The sequence below is a fragment of the Lepidochelys olivacea genome (genome assembly GCF_965140295.1).
Source record: "Lepidochelys olivacea isolate rLepOli2 genome assembly, chromosome: 2".
In the NCBI taxonomy this organism is placed as follows: domain Eukaryota; kingdom Metazoa; phylum Chordata; order Testudines; family Cheloniidae; genus Lepidochelys; species Lepidochelys olivacea.
The window spans coordinates 136,493,252-136,509,679 of NC_140412.1; the positions used below are offsets into that span (position 1 = coordinate 136,493,252).

The window sequence follows — 16,428 nt, forward strand, 5'->3', positions numbered from 1 at the left end:
GTTACACTCTCAGGTCTGGATTATTTCATCTAAAAACCCAGCCTTACTATGACTAAGATCCAGTCCCTCACACTAGTCCTCGTACTAATAAATAGGCCTCTTATTAAAGCAAAGCCAGAAATCCCAATTATTTGTGTTCTCCTACTTAAACCTTATTAAACTATAAGTATTATACAACATTGTGGCACTATACTTGCAGCCAGTTAAATTTATACATGAGATTGTGGAAGTCAAGAGATGGTGGATTGGTGCTCATTTTCCCTTTTCACTGATCGTGTTTTGGCACTTTCTGCCTCAATTCAGTAATTTTCAAAAAGCCCAGTCGCTTACACAATCATAGTCAACATCAACTTTGACAGTTCATAACTGAGCTCATGTGGCAGAGCCTATCTCAGACAGACACATTTAATGGTCTCCTATTTTCCAGCCATTTGGGTTGTCCACCAGCACACCCATGACTATAGTCATGTCCGTCCTTCACTCCTCCTATGTTTGCAGTATCAACTCCTACTGGGAACAGTAACTGAGCTGAAAGCTGACAGCTGAGCAAAGATCTGGTGATTACACAGAGAGACATGCTCTTGGGTAATGACCCAAATCAATCAGTTGATTTCTTCCTGGAACCTGGTACGCTCTGAAAAAGTGTACATGCTTGTGTATGTGCTTTAAAGATAGTCAGAGTAGGTGTCTCCTTGTCACGTAATAAATTCCAATGCAGATTGTCATGAAGTAGCTTTGAAACTGAACAAAGTTACTGTTGTAGACTGAAGCACTGTACATGGGTCTACCATAGTTAATGGTTTCATACTGCCTTCCAAGTTCTAGCTATGTACAGATAAAAAGTGAGACCAAGTGGACAAGCCTCTTGAATTGCACTCAGTCTATACAGTTTATCATAAATACAGGAGTTAATGTTTTAGAGAGATTTAGGAACGTTAATCAGATCCTAGGGCTAATATAATTCATAAGAAAGTAAGTTAAATCGTTAACTACTATAGATAGATTCATTAGCAAGACGACCTTGGTGAATTGGTGTGTAAGTAATAGACTGAGTTGTCTGGCACTCTAGCTTTGGATTGTTTTTGCTGTGGTGTTAGTACATCGCCAGAATTGATAACCAACTGGCACAAACAAGGCCCTATTATGAGGGACTTAAAAATATCTAAACAAAGTCATCTTCCCAGAATAACGGTGGCTAAATATCAGTGTCATTTTCTATTGTGGCTGTGTTATTTGATTCTTAAGACCTGGATGGACTGAACAATTTTCTAGTTTCTTAGCAAAATCATAGTCTAATACTTTTGCCTTATTATATCCTATACTCTTAGGAAGAAAAGGAGTACTTGTGGCACCTTAGAGACTAACCAATTTATTTGAGCAGAAGCTTTCATGAGCTACAGCTCACTTCATCGGATGCTGTAGCTCACGAAAGCTTCTGCTCAAATAAATTGGTTAGTCTCTAAGGTGCCACAAGTACTCCTTTTCTTTTTGCGAATACAGACTAACACGGCTGCTACTCTGAAACCTATACTTTTAGTTGCTATTAAGGATAGTTAATAAATCTATTAAATTAAATTCAGCTGCAGTTCTTTTCTCTAGCTAGGCAATGAAAATCCAAAAAAACCTTAAGAAAAAGGGTTTTCATTGCCTAGCTAGAGAAAAGGGTAATCAGTTAAACAGGTTTGCTTTATACCAGGGGTCTCAAACTCAGTTTACCTTAGGGCCAGTGCCAGTCCTCAAATCTTCCCAGTGGGCCAATAATGTCACTCATGCTGCCCAGAACCTGCCCCACACCTGCCTAAGGCTCTGAAAGGGAGTTGGGGTGCTGGGTGCAGGCTCTGGGCTGGGGCAGATGGTGGTGGTGCAGAAGGAGGAGATGGGGTTGCAAGCTCTGGGAGGGAGACTGGGGGCAGGAAGGGGTCGGGGGTGCAGCCTCTGGGAGGGAGTCGGGGGTGCGGCACTTACCTGGGGCTCCAAGGCGGGGCGGGGGGCCTCTGTGCACTGCTTCCCCCAGGCACCATCCCCAGATCTTCCCATTGGCCGCAGGGGCACTCGTGGTGGGGGCAGCACGCGGAGGCACAGCCCTGACCCACCCCGCAACCGCAGGGAGTGGCCGGCAGACCCATGGAGCGAGCAGGCAGAAGCCACTCAGCTCCGCTGTGCTGCTGCTGGTGGGCAGGACCTGGGCCATTGTAAATCGCCTGGGGGACACACCAGGGTAGGGGGAGTATCCAGGGGTGGCTGGTGGGGATAAGGGAGAGACCCGGCCCCAAAATTCAGGGAGCCTTGTGGGCCACATTGGGGAGGTTCTCGGGCCACAGATGGCCTGCGGGCCGGGAGTTTGAGACCCCTGCTTTACACCTTTCTTAAAAGATCCATGGATATTCATGTAAAACTGCTTATATGTATCAATATAGAATTAATTTTACTTGATACTACAAGTAGTAAGTCTTTCACTGTCCATTTGTGTGTAAAACAGATGTTAAAAACCACCATACAAAGACACAATATAAAGCAACAGCTCATTAGTGTACTGAGAGACTTAACATAGATTCATATTCCCAAATGGCCCCAGCAATTTTTTCCAGGGCTGTTAAGTTTCTCTCAATGGATTGTTATTCTCGAACAACAGCCTAATTAGGCAAAAAGAACAGGAGTACTTGTGGCACCTTAGAGACTAACAAATTTATTTGAGCGTAAGCTTTCGTCGGCTACAGCCTATTTCATCAGATGCATGCAGTGGAAAATACAGTAGGAAGATTTTATATACACAGAGAACATGAAACAATGAGTGTTACCATACACACTATAATGAGAGTGATCACTTAAGTAGAGCTATTACCAGCAGGAGAGGGGGAAAAAAACATTTGTCATTTACAACACACACTTTGCTTCTCTACAAAACAAAAAGGACACTAAAATTTCTAAACTACTACATGCCACAAGGGGCCACCCAGCAATACTGTTAATCTATCCAGCTATACTCTTAGCCCAGCAGAAGAATCTGTCCTACCTTGGGGCCTCTCCTTCTGCCCCTTCACCTCCACAAACATGATACAGTTCTGTGGTGACCTAGAATCCTATTTTCAACGTCTCCAACTCAAGGAATATTTCCAACACACCTCTGAACAGCATACTAACCTACAGAGACCTTCCTACCAACACTACAAAAAGAAGGATTCTGGGTGAACTCCTCCTGAAGGTTGAGACAGCAGACCGGACTTCTACATAGAGTGCTTCCGCCGACGTGCACGGGCTGAAATTGTGGAAAAGCAGCATCACTTGCCCCATAACCTCAGCTGTGCAGAACACAATGCCATCCACAACCTCAGAAACAACTCTCAGAGTAACAGCCGTGTTAGTCTGTATTCGCAAAAAGAAAAGTTTCTTGTGGCACCTTAGAGATTAACCAATTTATTTGAGCATGAGCTTACAGCTGTAGCTCACGAAAGCTCATGCTCAAATAAATTGGTTAGTCTCTAAGGTGCCACAAGAAACAACTCTAACATCATAATCAAAAAGGCTGACAAAGGAGGTGCCGTCGTCATCATGAATAGGTCAGAATATGAACAAGAAGCTGCTCGGCAGCTCTCCAACAACACTTTCTACAAGCCATTACCCTCTGATCCCACTGAGAGTTACCAAAAGAAACTACACCATCCGCTCAAGAAACTCCCTGAAAAAGCACAAGAACAAATCTGCACAGACACACCCCTAGAACCCCGAGCAGGGGTATTCTATCTGCTACCCAAGATCCATAAACCTGGAAATCCTGGATGCTCCATCATCTCAGGCATTGGCATCTTGACAGCAGGATTGTCTGGTTACGTAGACTCTCAGGCCCTATGCTACCAGCACTCCTAGCTATCTTTGATACACCACTGACTTCCTGAGGAAACTACAATCCATCGTGATCTTCCTGAAAACACCATCCTAGCCACTATGGATGTAGAAGCCCTCTACACCAACATTCCACACAAAGATGGACTACAAGCCGTCAGGAACAGTATCCCTGATAATGTCATGGCAAACCTGTTGGCTGAACTTTGTGACTTTGTCCTCACCCATAACTATTTCACATTTGGGGACAATGTATACCTTCAAATCAGCAGCACTGCTTTGGGTACCTGGAAGGCCCCACAGTATGCCAACATTTTTATGGCTGACTTAGAACAACGTTTCCTCAGTTCTCGTCCCCTAATGCCCCTACTCTACTTGTGCTACATTGATGACATCTTCATCATCTGGACCCATGGAAAAGAAGCCCTTCAGTAATTCCACCATGATTTCAACAATTTCCATCCCATCAACCAGTCCACATAAGACATCCACTTCCTGGACACTACAGTGCTAATAAGCGATGGTCACATAACCACCATCCTATACCAGAAACCTAATGACGGCTATACTTACCTACTTGCCTCCAACTTTCATCCAGACCACACCACACGATCCATTGTCTACAGCCAAACTCTAAGATACAACCGCATTTGCTCCAACCCCTCGGACAAACTCCTACAAGATCTCTACAAAGTGTTCTTACAACTACAATACCCACCTGCTGAAGTGAAGAAACAGACTGACAGAGCCAGAAGAGTAACCAGAAGTCACTTACTACAGGACAGGCCCAACAAAATGTAACAGAACGCCACTAGCTGTCACCGTCAGCCCCCAACAAAAACCTCTCCAGCACATCAAGGATCTACAACCTATCCTGAAGGACGACTCATCACTCTCACAGATCTTGGGAGACAGGCCAGTCCCTGCTTACAGACAGCCCCCCAACCTGAAGCAAATACTCACCAGCAACCACACAACAAAAACATGAACCCAGGAACCTATCCTTGCAACAAAGCCTGTTGCCAACTGTGTCCACATATCTATTCAGGGGACACCATCATAGGGCCTAATCACATCAGCCTCACTGTCAGAGGCTCGTTCACCTGCACATCTACCAATGGTGACATATGCCATCATGTGCCAGCAATGCCCCTCTGCCACGTACATTGGCCAAACCGGACAGTGTTGCTATTGAATAAATGGACAAATCACAAGTCAAGAATTATAACATTCAAAAACCAGTCAGAGAACACTTCAATCTCTCTGGTCACTCATTTGCAGAACTAGAAGTCACAATATTACAACAAAAAAACTTCAAAAACAGACTCCAACGAGAGACTGCTGAACTGGAATTCATTTGCAAACTGGACACCATTAAATTAGGCTTGAATAAAGACAGGGAGCGGATGTGTCATTACACAAAGTAAAACTATTTCCCCATGTTTATTTCCCCCCCCCCCGCCCCCTCCACTGTTCCTCACACATTCTTGTCAACTGCGGGAAATGGCCCATCTTGATCATCACTACAAAAGGCTTTTTTCTCTCCTGCTGGTAATAGCTCACCTTAACTGATCACTTTCGTTATAGTGTGTATGCTGTCGACCACTGTTTCATGTTGTCTGTGTATATAAAATCTTCCTACTATATTTTCCACTGCATGCATCTGATGAAGTGGGCTGTAGCCCACAAAAGCTTATGCTCAAATAAATTTGTTAGTCTCTAAGGTGCCACAAGTACTCCTGTTCTTTTTGCGGATACAGACTAACACGGCTGCTACTCTGAAGCCTAAATAGGAATTTAGCAATAGCAACTGATAAGTATTTGTGAAAGATATCTGAATAACAAAGTTATACTAGGATGATGGTTACATGACTGGACCTACAGTTTTAATACACACTTGATGTTACGTGACATTTGGCTTTAGGGAACTTTAGAATTTAGTGAACATGTATATCCAACGAGGAAGGCCATCAAATTGTTGCTGGCATTACTAACACTAGTCTTTGAGTAAAATGTCAGCAGTAAGTTAGAGTTGGCTGATGCTAGGATGCGATAGCAAGAAGCACTAGTTGATACATCTCCTAAATACAAGGCTCCATTCTCAGCGAACCCATCAAATAAATATATTAAACTCCAAAACCAAATGGGTGACAACAACAAATGATATACAATGTATCTTTATTCAGAGACCAGTTTGATGGCCAGGCTGACTACGAGTTCCTCTTCCACGTACCTATTCCAGAATAAGCTTTTGAGCTCACTGCTATTTGGTTGTTTCAGAAACAAATTAATCCTCATCTGTAATCACTTATTTCTATTCTTAAATCTGCACTGGAAAATCCTCTCAACAGTGACCCTAATTTAATATTTCCAATTAAGATTTTACAGATTAAACAAACAGTTCACCAATATTCAGCTAAGTGGGAACAGAATAGCAAATCTCTATACTTACCTAATGCTTGTTTTACAATATACTGCTCTCAGATTAAGGAAAGTAAAACTTAAAACCTTACCAAACTTTATCATTAGCTATCCAGCTTTAGAGGACATGAAGAAAAATTACTACAAAAGTTTTATAAATTGAAAGTTCTTCGAGTTTTGTTTTATTTTCAAGGAAACAGAAGAGTTCAGTAGTTACTTACAAATTCTAATGGCTTTTCTATTACCAAAGGACCACATGATGTAGTCAGAGGTACATACTCTAAATTAAGTTAGAACCCTTGTACATGCCAATATCATAGCATCAATTTTGAAGCACAAATCCCGGGTTTCTGTTCCAATTAAAATAACAATGGCCCAATGTGATTCACCACTAACTTTATAAGACCATAAAATGTTTCTGTTAAATATAAGACTGTTAAATTCTGAAATGCCAATAAAAAAAACTAATAAACTCATGAAAGATACCTACTTTGTAGTAGTTTTTACAGATGTTTATATTTCATTCTTACGTTCACATCTCCCAGCAAAAAATAAATCCATACCCCAAATCAGAGTTTTTACCCCAATAAGGGAAAACATCCAGAGACTCCATGAAATCTACTAGGGACTTTACTAATGCTATTGACTTTATAAGGAAGGCATTCAGATATTATTGTGATGGATAGTACTATACAACCCTAAAAGACAAGAGCTTTCAAAAATTTTACTCAGTAGTCACATAAATCCCATTTTCTTAGGTGACAGAAGCCTAAGTTTCATTGACAGTCAGACTTTAGCTCAAAGTGCCTGAGTCACTTAAGAAAAAAGGGATTTAGTACCTTTTGAAAATTTTATTAAGTTTTCTTTTACTCAGTATTAAGTATTCCAAAGATACAGTTGCTTGTTCTAAGAGGAAATAAGTCACATGGAAGATAAAGCAAGTTCCAACACTAAAAAACAAGATACCGTATCATTAGGATAGTCTTTGAATTCCATAGACTGGATTGCACGTAAGATAAACACAGAGTAACTGAGCAACGTTCAAATATTGTTTCAGTGTACTGACCTCAGCTTTGCCCCTTCTGGACAGTAAATTTAAGTGCAAAACTATAAAACATGGGTGGCTTAGGTTGAACCTGGCATAACAGTCAGTCTGTCAAAAAGCCCAAAACTATAAGAGCTTGAAGGCTAAATAATCTTAGAAGAAACAACACATGCTAAACAGCTGTGAGAGTTGATTTCTCTTGTACCAAAGCAGCATTTTGTTTCAATGGAGTGGCACCTTTTAGTCACATTAGTTTTCCTGCTACATTTCACTTTTGTTCTTTGTTGCATTACTAGCAATTATGTCACAGGGAGAAGGCCTGATGTAATCTCTCTGCCCTTGTCACGTTTGAGTATGTTAGCACAAAGAAATGATGTCCAAGACCCAGCTGTAGTCTAAGAGCCAAATACGGTCCTTGACCCAGGCATGGAACTCTCAGTAACCTCAGGTTTCAGAGTAACAGCCGTGTTAGTCTGTATTCGCAAAAAGAAAAGGAGTACTTGTGGCACCTTAGCGACTAACCAATTTATTAGAGCATAAGCTTTCGTGAGCTATAGCTCACTTCATCAGATGCATATCGTGGAAACTGCAGCAGGCTTTATATATACACAGAGAATATGAACCAACCCCCCCCTACCCCCTAGCCCCCCCCAGATGTTCTGGTTTAACTTGGATTTAAACTTGAAGAGTGGTCAGTTTGGATGAGCTATTACCAGCAGGAGAGTGAGTTTGTGTGTATGGGGGTGGGGGGGGATGTGAGAAAACCTGGATTTGTGCAGGAAATAGCCCAACTTGATTGTCATGCACATTGTGGAAAGAGTTGTCACTTTGGATGGGCTATTACCAGCAGGAGAGTGAATTTGTGGGGGGGGGGGGGGTGGAGGGTGAGAAAACCTGGATTTGTGCTGGAAATGGCCCACCTGATGATCACTTTAGATAAGCTATTACCAGCAGGACAGTGGGGTGGGAGGAGGTATTGGTTCATATTCTCTGTGTATATATAAAGTCTGCTGCAGTTTCCACGATATGCATCTGATGAAGTGAGCTATAGCTCACGAAAGCTTATGCTCTAATAAATTGGTTAGTCTCTAAGGTGCCACAAGTACTCCTTTTCTTTTTTCAGTAACCTCAGTCCATTGTTACAGATCGAGGGATGTATGTGGCTGTTGAAGTACAAACACTGGATTACTCTAAAAGCAAAGAGCTTCTGAATTTGATATGCTCCTATTAAAGCTGATATGACTGAATATCCATAGGATATGTAACAAAACCTTCCAAATCTGAAAAATTCTACAACTTTGCACTACTGAGTAGTTTACAAAATGTGTTTTTTTATGGGTTTCATTAATTCTAGTATCAACAGAAAGATTAATGGACGTTGAAAGTTTAATTAAAAAAACATACCACACATTGCTTGAAAGAGTAACCAAACTGTTAGCGGATGAAAACCAACATGTGAAACTTATCAGTCTGATGTCGGTGCCCAATGTAAAACAAAACTACATCCATGGTGAAAAAAGTTGCATTTAAAAAAAAAATCACTTTTTCTACTCTGTTAAAAGCTTCATGAGGATTTAATTTAAATTTAGTGTGACAGTCATGTTAAATGAATTGACATTTGAGGAAATATTTGATGGAAGATACTACTGCAGTAGGGCTCAAACCTGCAAGGTACTGGGTATGCTCAATGCTGAATCACAACTAGTGTTCAGGGCTCTTCGCACATTTCAGGAACAACCTCCAACTCAGGAGAGTGTTAAGCATATGCTTAACTTTTGAGCATGTGAGTAGTTCCAGTGAAGTCAATGGGATTACTCATGTGGTTAAAAAAAGTATCTTCCTGAACTGGGTTCTGAATGAGCAATTCTCATTTAATATATCTAGGGTATCTAACATTAAACAATTGTTGCAGCTAAGATATTACATACACTCCGTCCTGTGCATGGTGAGGCAAGGATTCTGCAATAGTACTGTTTTTCCACACGTGTTCATATACTATTATAATGCACAAGTACAAGGGGGGGACTGTTTGGCAAATTCTTCAAGGAGGCAGTGGGGCTAAGAGTTGGGTCTACCATATTAGACATCTTGGTTCTATTCTCAGCTTGTGTAACCTCAGTAGGGCAGGAGACCCCTTGCTCAGTAAGGCTTGTGGGGGTCACAAAATTATTAACACTGGTCCATAGAAGAAAAACCTGAATTTCATCTCCTGGGTCGCAACCCAGTACCTCTTCCCCTAACCCAATGGGTATTTTGACAGGGAAAGCAGCAACTGCTGCTGGCACTGTTTTACCTGTGTCCTAACTAGAGGTGCTCCATGTGTGCACAAGGGATGGAAGGGGGTGGGAAGAAGGGCACACAGCAGAATATGGACCCTGAACTTCAGAAAAAACAGACTGACTCCCTCAGTAAACTGGTGGGCAGGATCCCCTGGGAGAACAACATGAGGGGGAAAGGAGTCCAGGACAGCTGGCTGTATTTTAAAGAATCCTTATTGAGGTTACAGGAACAAACCATCCCGATGTGTAGAAAGAATAGTAAATATGGCAGGCGACCAGCTTGGCCTAACAGTGAAATCCTTGCTGAACTTAAACACAAAAAAGAAGCTTACAAGAAGTAGAAGATTAGACAAATAACCAGGGAGGAGTATAAAAATATTGGTCAGGCATGCAGGAGTGAAATCAGGAAGGCCAAATCACACCTGGAGTTGCAGCTATCAAGAGATGTTAAGAATAACAAGAAGGGTTTCCTCAGATATGTTAGCAACAAGAAGAAAGTCAAGGAAAGTGTGGGCCCGTTACTGAATGAGGGAGGCAACCTAGTGACAGAGGATGTAGAAAAAGCTCACATATTCAATGCTTTTTTTGCCTCGGTCTTCACAAACAAGGTCAGCTCCCAGTCTACTGCACTGGACAGCACAGCATGGGGAGGAGGTGACCAGCCCCCTGTGGAGAAAGAAGTGGTTTGGGACTATTTAGAAAAGCTGGACGAGCCCAAGTCCATGGGGCCAGATGCGCTGCATCCGAGAGTGCTAAAGGAGCTGGCGGATGTGATTGCAGAGCCATTGGCCATTATCTTTGAAAACTCATGGTGATCGGGGGAGGTCCCAGATGACTGGAAAAAGGCTAATGTAGTACCCATCTTTAAAAAAGGGAAGGTGGAGGATCCGGGGTACTACAGGCCAGTCAGCCTCACCTCAGTCCCTGGAAAAATCATGGAGCAGGTCCTCAAGGAATCAGTTCTGAAGCACTTAAAGGAGAGGAAAGTGATCAGGAACAGTCAGCATGGATTCACCAAGGGCAAGTCATGCCTGACTAATCTAATTGCCTTCTATGAAGAGATAACTGGCTCTGTGGATGAGAGGAAAGCAGTGGCTGCTCCGGGTCAATGGAGGTTGTGGAAAGTGGCGCGGGCCGAGGGACGTGCTGGCCACCCTTCCCGCAGACCCATTGGCCTGGGGTCACAGACCGCGGCCAGTGGGAGCCGTGATTGCGTCCGCAGGTTCGGCCAGTCGGTAAACAAACCGGCCCAGCGCGCCAGGGGCTCTCTCTGAACAAGTGGTGGACCACAGTTGAGAACCACTATGCAACCTTAATATAGGTTTTGCTGATGCTTCCAGTACTGAGATAGATATCTGTGTATTAGTTAGCATGCATGCCAGTTTAGCTGGAAAAAAAATTATATATTTCACACACCCCCTAAACATGAATCCATTTTATGTTCCCACAAATATGCATCTACAACGTAATTGCTAGACCTTAGTAACTATCCTCTTAATATTCAATTGCATTTCTCCCCCACCAAACATCATATTACAATTCAACGCTCCATTTGTTATCACATAGGCTATCATCTATCAGAGAATAACTTGTAAAGTCAATTACATTGTTTCCCAACAGACAGTGAGGAAGTATCAAATGTGTACCAGTTGCAGGATCTGCAGTGAAGGGCAGCAAGGCACAGTTTATCACACCCTTCTAGAACAATTAAGTTGTATTCTCTGTGGACCATGAGCTTGGAGATGAACACCATAGGACTCTCCAAGCATTAGGCTCTACAATTACCTAGAGCATGAATTCCTAGGAATTTGAGTGTATTTTAGAAATAGTGCTAGCAGAATAGGAAAGGCCGCAGATATACTAGCCACAGTGACTTGAAAAGCTACCATATAAGATCAAACTCAGCCCCCATGGAGGAATTTAATGAATGCGCCTGGACTGTTTGTGTGTTCCTCATGCCTAGTTCCCCCGAGTACCTCTTTTAGTCCATCTTCCTCTGAAATGCATAAATTAAGTATTGGCTGATAGGTCCCAAAATCCCAATGACAGTCCCACTGTCTGATTTCAGTGGTGATCCATCTCCTTTTAAGCTACAGCAGCAATATTGGATACAACATGAAAAATCACGAATTAGGGACACCCAAGAGTCATGAGATTTGCTTAAAAGCTGTGAGGTTTTAATACTTTTGCATTGTTTTGTTTGCCCTCTGGTTTGAATATTTCAGGCGCATTTGCCTCATGTTTTCAGACTTCTCTCTGCAACCATGCAGCCTCCTTAAAATGGAAGCTGCTGGAATAGAGAGATTGCATAAGAATCTCTGCTTTCATTTAAAAAAAAAAATCTGGCCACTGGAATATTCTACTTCACTAATGCATGGATGTGCTCACGTACTACAGGCTTTACTGTTTGAGAGATTTAGTGGAAGCAAAATATTCATAACAGACAATGTAAACAAATGTTACTGTCCTAATTTTATATCTGTTTTCTAATCCACCCCATGAAACCAGTTAACTTCTGTAAAAACCAACATGCTGAATTAGTATAAATGCCTGAGGCAGAACAGAACTGAGACACTTTCTGGCTTTATACCCATAGCTGAGGATGTTACTTCACCGCTGAAAATTTCCACTAATGACAGTTTCAAATCTACTTTTCCACATCTCTTCTGCAATTTCAGATTCTTGTCCTTTTATATAAAAAGAAAGGACATCAGTTATTCAGGTCACAGTGCCAAACACTGAAATTAGAACAGACTACACTTGCCCAGTTCCATAAGGAAGACTGCAGTGGGTGGAAGAAGATTGTGAGGACATGTGCCAGTGTAGACTCTGCTACTGCATAAGAATTTATTACACTGAAATGTAAGAGGCATTCATTACTGTGTTGAACTCCCATTAATATAATGAAAAATATAGCTTAGATCAACAGTTAACAGACTAGGTACAAATATACTTTCCACAACAAAAATTTTTGTTGGTTACAGTTATGGGCCCCAATCCTTTAAAGATGCATGTATGAGCTTCATTTTACATGTTAGTAGTCCCATTGACAGGGTCAGCGCCCTGGTTGCTATACCATTAAATACATACATCTATCAAAAAAAATTGCAAACAAGGGAAACCACAAGGTAAGGTTATGTACACTGTTTTCTCATCAACCGGATCACCCACTTCAAAAAAAAAAATCACTAAAACTGCAGTATTCTCAATGATCTCTACCTAGTTTATCTGAATTCTGCCCAGACTATCCCAGTTTTGCATTTTAGAGTTGAATACAAAATGCCCATTTTCACCAAAGGTAGTCATCCCTTTGATTTCAATGGGGGCTGGGTGGGGAAAAGCCGTTGTAAGTTTAACATTATAAATCTGCACATTGAATATAGTTTTGAATATGCATGCAGCATAGTGTTTGATGGTTCATATCATGAATAGGTCCTCTTATAATGCAAAGGACAATTTGTAATGATCATAAACAATACAACTTACTCCTACAGATCATATAATATTATCTCCAATGAAGTGTCTAATTAGGAGTTCATGACTTACTTTACTTAGTAGAAAATTGTAATTTGCATTTTCTTAGTTTCTACAGTTATGACTCCTAAGCGATTAGATAGTTTAAAAACTATTAGGGAATATGATTTTGCAGATAGCGTGTGGAAGGCTAAACTTTATAAAGCCTGTATGAATAAGTGTTTATGCATGATTCTGACAGAAAGCTATGTAATGAGTGTATAAGATTCATTCACAGTTTGCAATTATTGTGAGCATTTAGATAGGAATTGTTTGGATGACAGTTACTGAGAGTGTTGCTGTTTAACAGTTGTCTTTTGTTTGACTAAAGTTTAGCAAACTTCCCTTTTTCTTTTGGAGTTTCCATTGTTTTTTCTGGTAAATCTGATTTACAAGGAGATTAGGCTTCCACCCACAGCTTTATGCAAACTGTTCTCTGCACTAGCGGCTAAAGGTTGGCGCCACTTAAAAGTTTTACCTGCAGGCCAGGGCATGCAAAGATTTTTCCCCTGAGCAAACTGGGGACCAGATCCAGCAAAACAATCAGTCCAGCTCTCTCCCAATTGGAGAGTCTGCAACTCTGACTACTCAGCTAGTCTGACTGCACAGTTTACTCCTTGGCTCACAAACAGCCCTAGCTCCCAGCTCTAGCTCCCAAACCACTTTTCCCATGGCTCTCAGCTAAAGTCCCCAGCAGGTGAGCCCTGTTCCGTTGCATCCTAGTACTTCTACCAAGTGCCAAACAAGCTTGCATACCAGAACTTGACTACCCCATTCCATAGCTGATTCAGCTCTTCTTGGCCGCTACAGATAACTCTTTGTATAGTAGCCCAGATCTGCAAGGGAACTTCGGAGAAGGATTCCCTCATAACCTTTAGCTTAGTGGTTATGGTATTCACCTGAGGGATGTGGGAGGCTCTGGTTCAATTCCCCCTTCTGCTTGACAAAAAGGATTTGATCAGGTGTTTTGATACCCAGGATTGTAAGGCACCTTCCTACCACCAGCCTTGATTGTGCCTGCTGTGGGTCCGTCAACCCCACCAGCCACTGGCAACAAATAAGCACTCCCTTCTAGATCTCCCAGGCCCCATTGTCACTTTACAGGTTAATCATAGGAACACAGAATGCTCAGAGGGTGCAAGCATTGGGCTCCTGTAGTGTCCACCCCAATCCACTGGAGACTCACTAATCACTGATTCGCTGCTTCCAAAGAAACAGTACACCCCCATTTACCAGTTCCACCTCAGGTCACCTCGCGACTTAACACACAGCACTTAGATATGTTTATAGTGAAATCAAGTACAACAAACTATAGAGATTTAAATAGTAGCAAGTAGAAATATTGGAAACAAATAAATAGTTGCATATAAAACCAAATTATTACACGCATTCTAAAGCATGGATTTAATGAGATACTAGTATAATGTAGAATATTGCTCACCCAAAACCCTTGCACGGTTTTACAGACAAAAAAAGTATGCGGTCAGCTTGCCCTGCACATAAAAGGATTCAGTGTTTCTTACCCCACCTCCCCTGGAAAAATATACCAGTCCCATCCTTTGCCTTTATTTAGGAAGAAGGCCCACCCCTCCACTGTTTGTTTCATCTTGTAGATTTCCTTTTCTAGATTGTGGAATCTCTTATCTTGCCTCTGGCTCAGTATGCAAAGAGGCAGAGAATACACAATATACACATGGCCAGACAGGGAGATAGCTGTCTTGCATCTTGCCTGAAAGGCTTGAGGTATGTCACCTCCTGGTTACCTGCCTTAATTACCAGTATTTAAGAACATAATTTTTAGTATGGATACAGAACTCCTTAAATATTACCCATACCTATATTTCTTAATGATTATGACATCCAGCAGGCTACTGACTGTCAGAGATTTCACACACTACTCTTTGGTGAACTATTATGCATATCTCTGAGCCAGGGTCTCTCTTTAAAACCTTATGTACCCCCTGTGCCCTCTGCCAATTGCCACCAAAAGGTTCCTGGATTACACAGGGGTCCTTCACATGTCAGGTGACTGCCATTTAGGTGCCTATGTCCTTTTGTGGATTCAGGCCAGTGCTCCCATGACCAACCTAGCTCTGCTGCCCCAATTCCTAACTGTTCCAAAATGGACTCAAGTGCTTAGAACTTTAAATATTAATTGCTCATTCATGAAAAGTTTAATTAGATCATTAAAACTCAATAGGAAGAGTGCTATTTTGAGGTTTTTTAATTTCAGCTTTATGGCTTGCATACCTTTGCTACAGCACTAAGCAGTTGGCAAGTATTTTTTTTTCTTATCGTCAGTTTGGAAAGGAAGCCTACTATATACCTGAATACGTGAAAGAGCGTGAAATCTGAGTTCTGGAACATCTGAAGGATCTTAGCATTGTCCAGCATAATTGCAGGCTGCAGTGGCACTACCCAAATGACACTCAGTAGGAGAAATGAATTATGAGAGAACAAAAAAATTCTTCTCTACCCCTACCTACTTAAAGCATTTGCTATAGCTGTAATAGCAAAGAACAGAAAATTGATCATATCAATGAGATGCTGGGCAAGCCAGACCTCCTTGATATTTAGATGAGACTTATGTTCAAGTCTGGGGAAAAAAGCCTGTCCACATAGACACATGTTCATGTAACTGAACTTATTTGTGCATTTAAGTCAGGCAATAGTCAGATATTTAAACATGGACCCTTTTATGGTAACTGCATGCAAGATATAGGGGTGTTCAATTACACAGAGGCTGAGGGGTTGATCTTTGACTTCTTTTTAAAAAGTAATTGGTTTCTCAGAACAAAAGGGTCCATGTCTGGTATTATGTCTCTGCCCACATTGTGGCTTTACAGAAGTGTCGAAAAACTTGATTCGCTCACCCAATTGTGCAATGACATTCCATGAGGAAAATTCCTTCCTGATCCCTGCGAGTGATCAACTTGACATGAAGTATTACTATTAGCAGCTTTTGTAGTTTTTACCCTAATGTTAACTGCCATTGCTGCTAATCTCTACAATATCCTGTGACAGGAATCATCACAAATATATAGCCCATTCATAATGTGAGTTCAGTCTTTCAAATAGCAGATAGTACTTTACTGGGCTACAAAGTCCTCAGCTGAGCATTCTCTATAGGTTCTTGTACAGAATTCACCATTTTAGTCAGTACCTGAGCACCTTTTTGCCTTTGCAACAAAAAACTAATGTCAACAAAAATACATTTAGGATGACAATTTTTAGTATTTCTTTTGCTGCATTTAAGAGTAATCATAGTCTAAGGTGCTTTGCAATCAAGAAGGAAAATACAGATGGTTACGTATTAACATCTACTGCTAG

The 16,428-nt window shown here is 41.5% G+C and overlaps 1 protein-coding gene across 4 annotated transcripts in view; it reads right to left on the bottom strand.

Annotated features, from left to right (window-relative positions):
• Nucleotides 1-16,428, bottom strand: part of FBXL7 (F-box and leucine rich repeat protein 7) — a 337,214-nt gene that overhangs the window by 277,618 nt on the left and 43,168 nt on the right. The gene's annotated exons all lie outside the window — the stretch shown is intronic.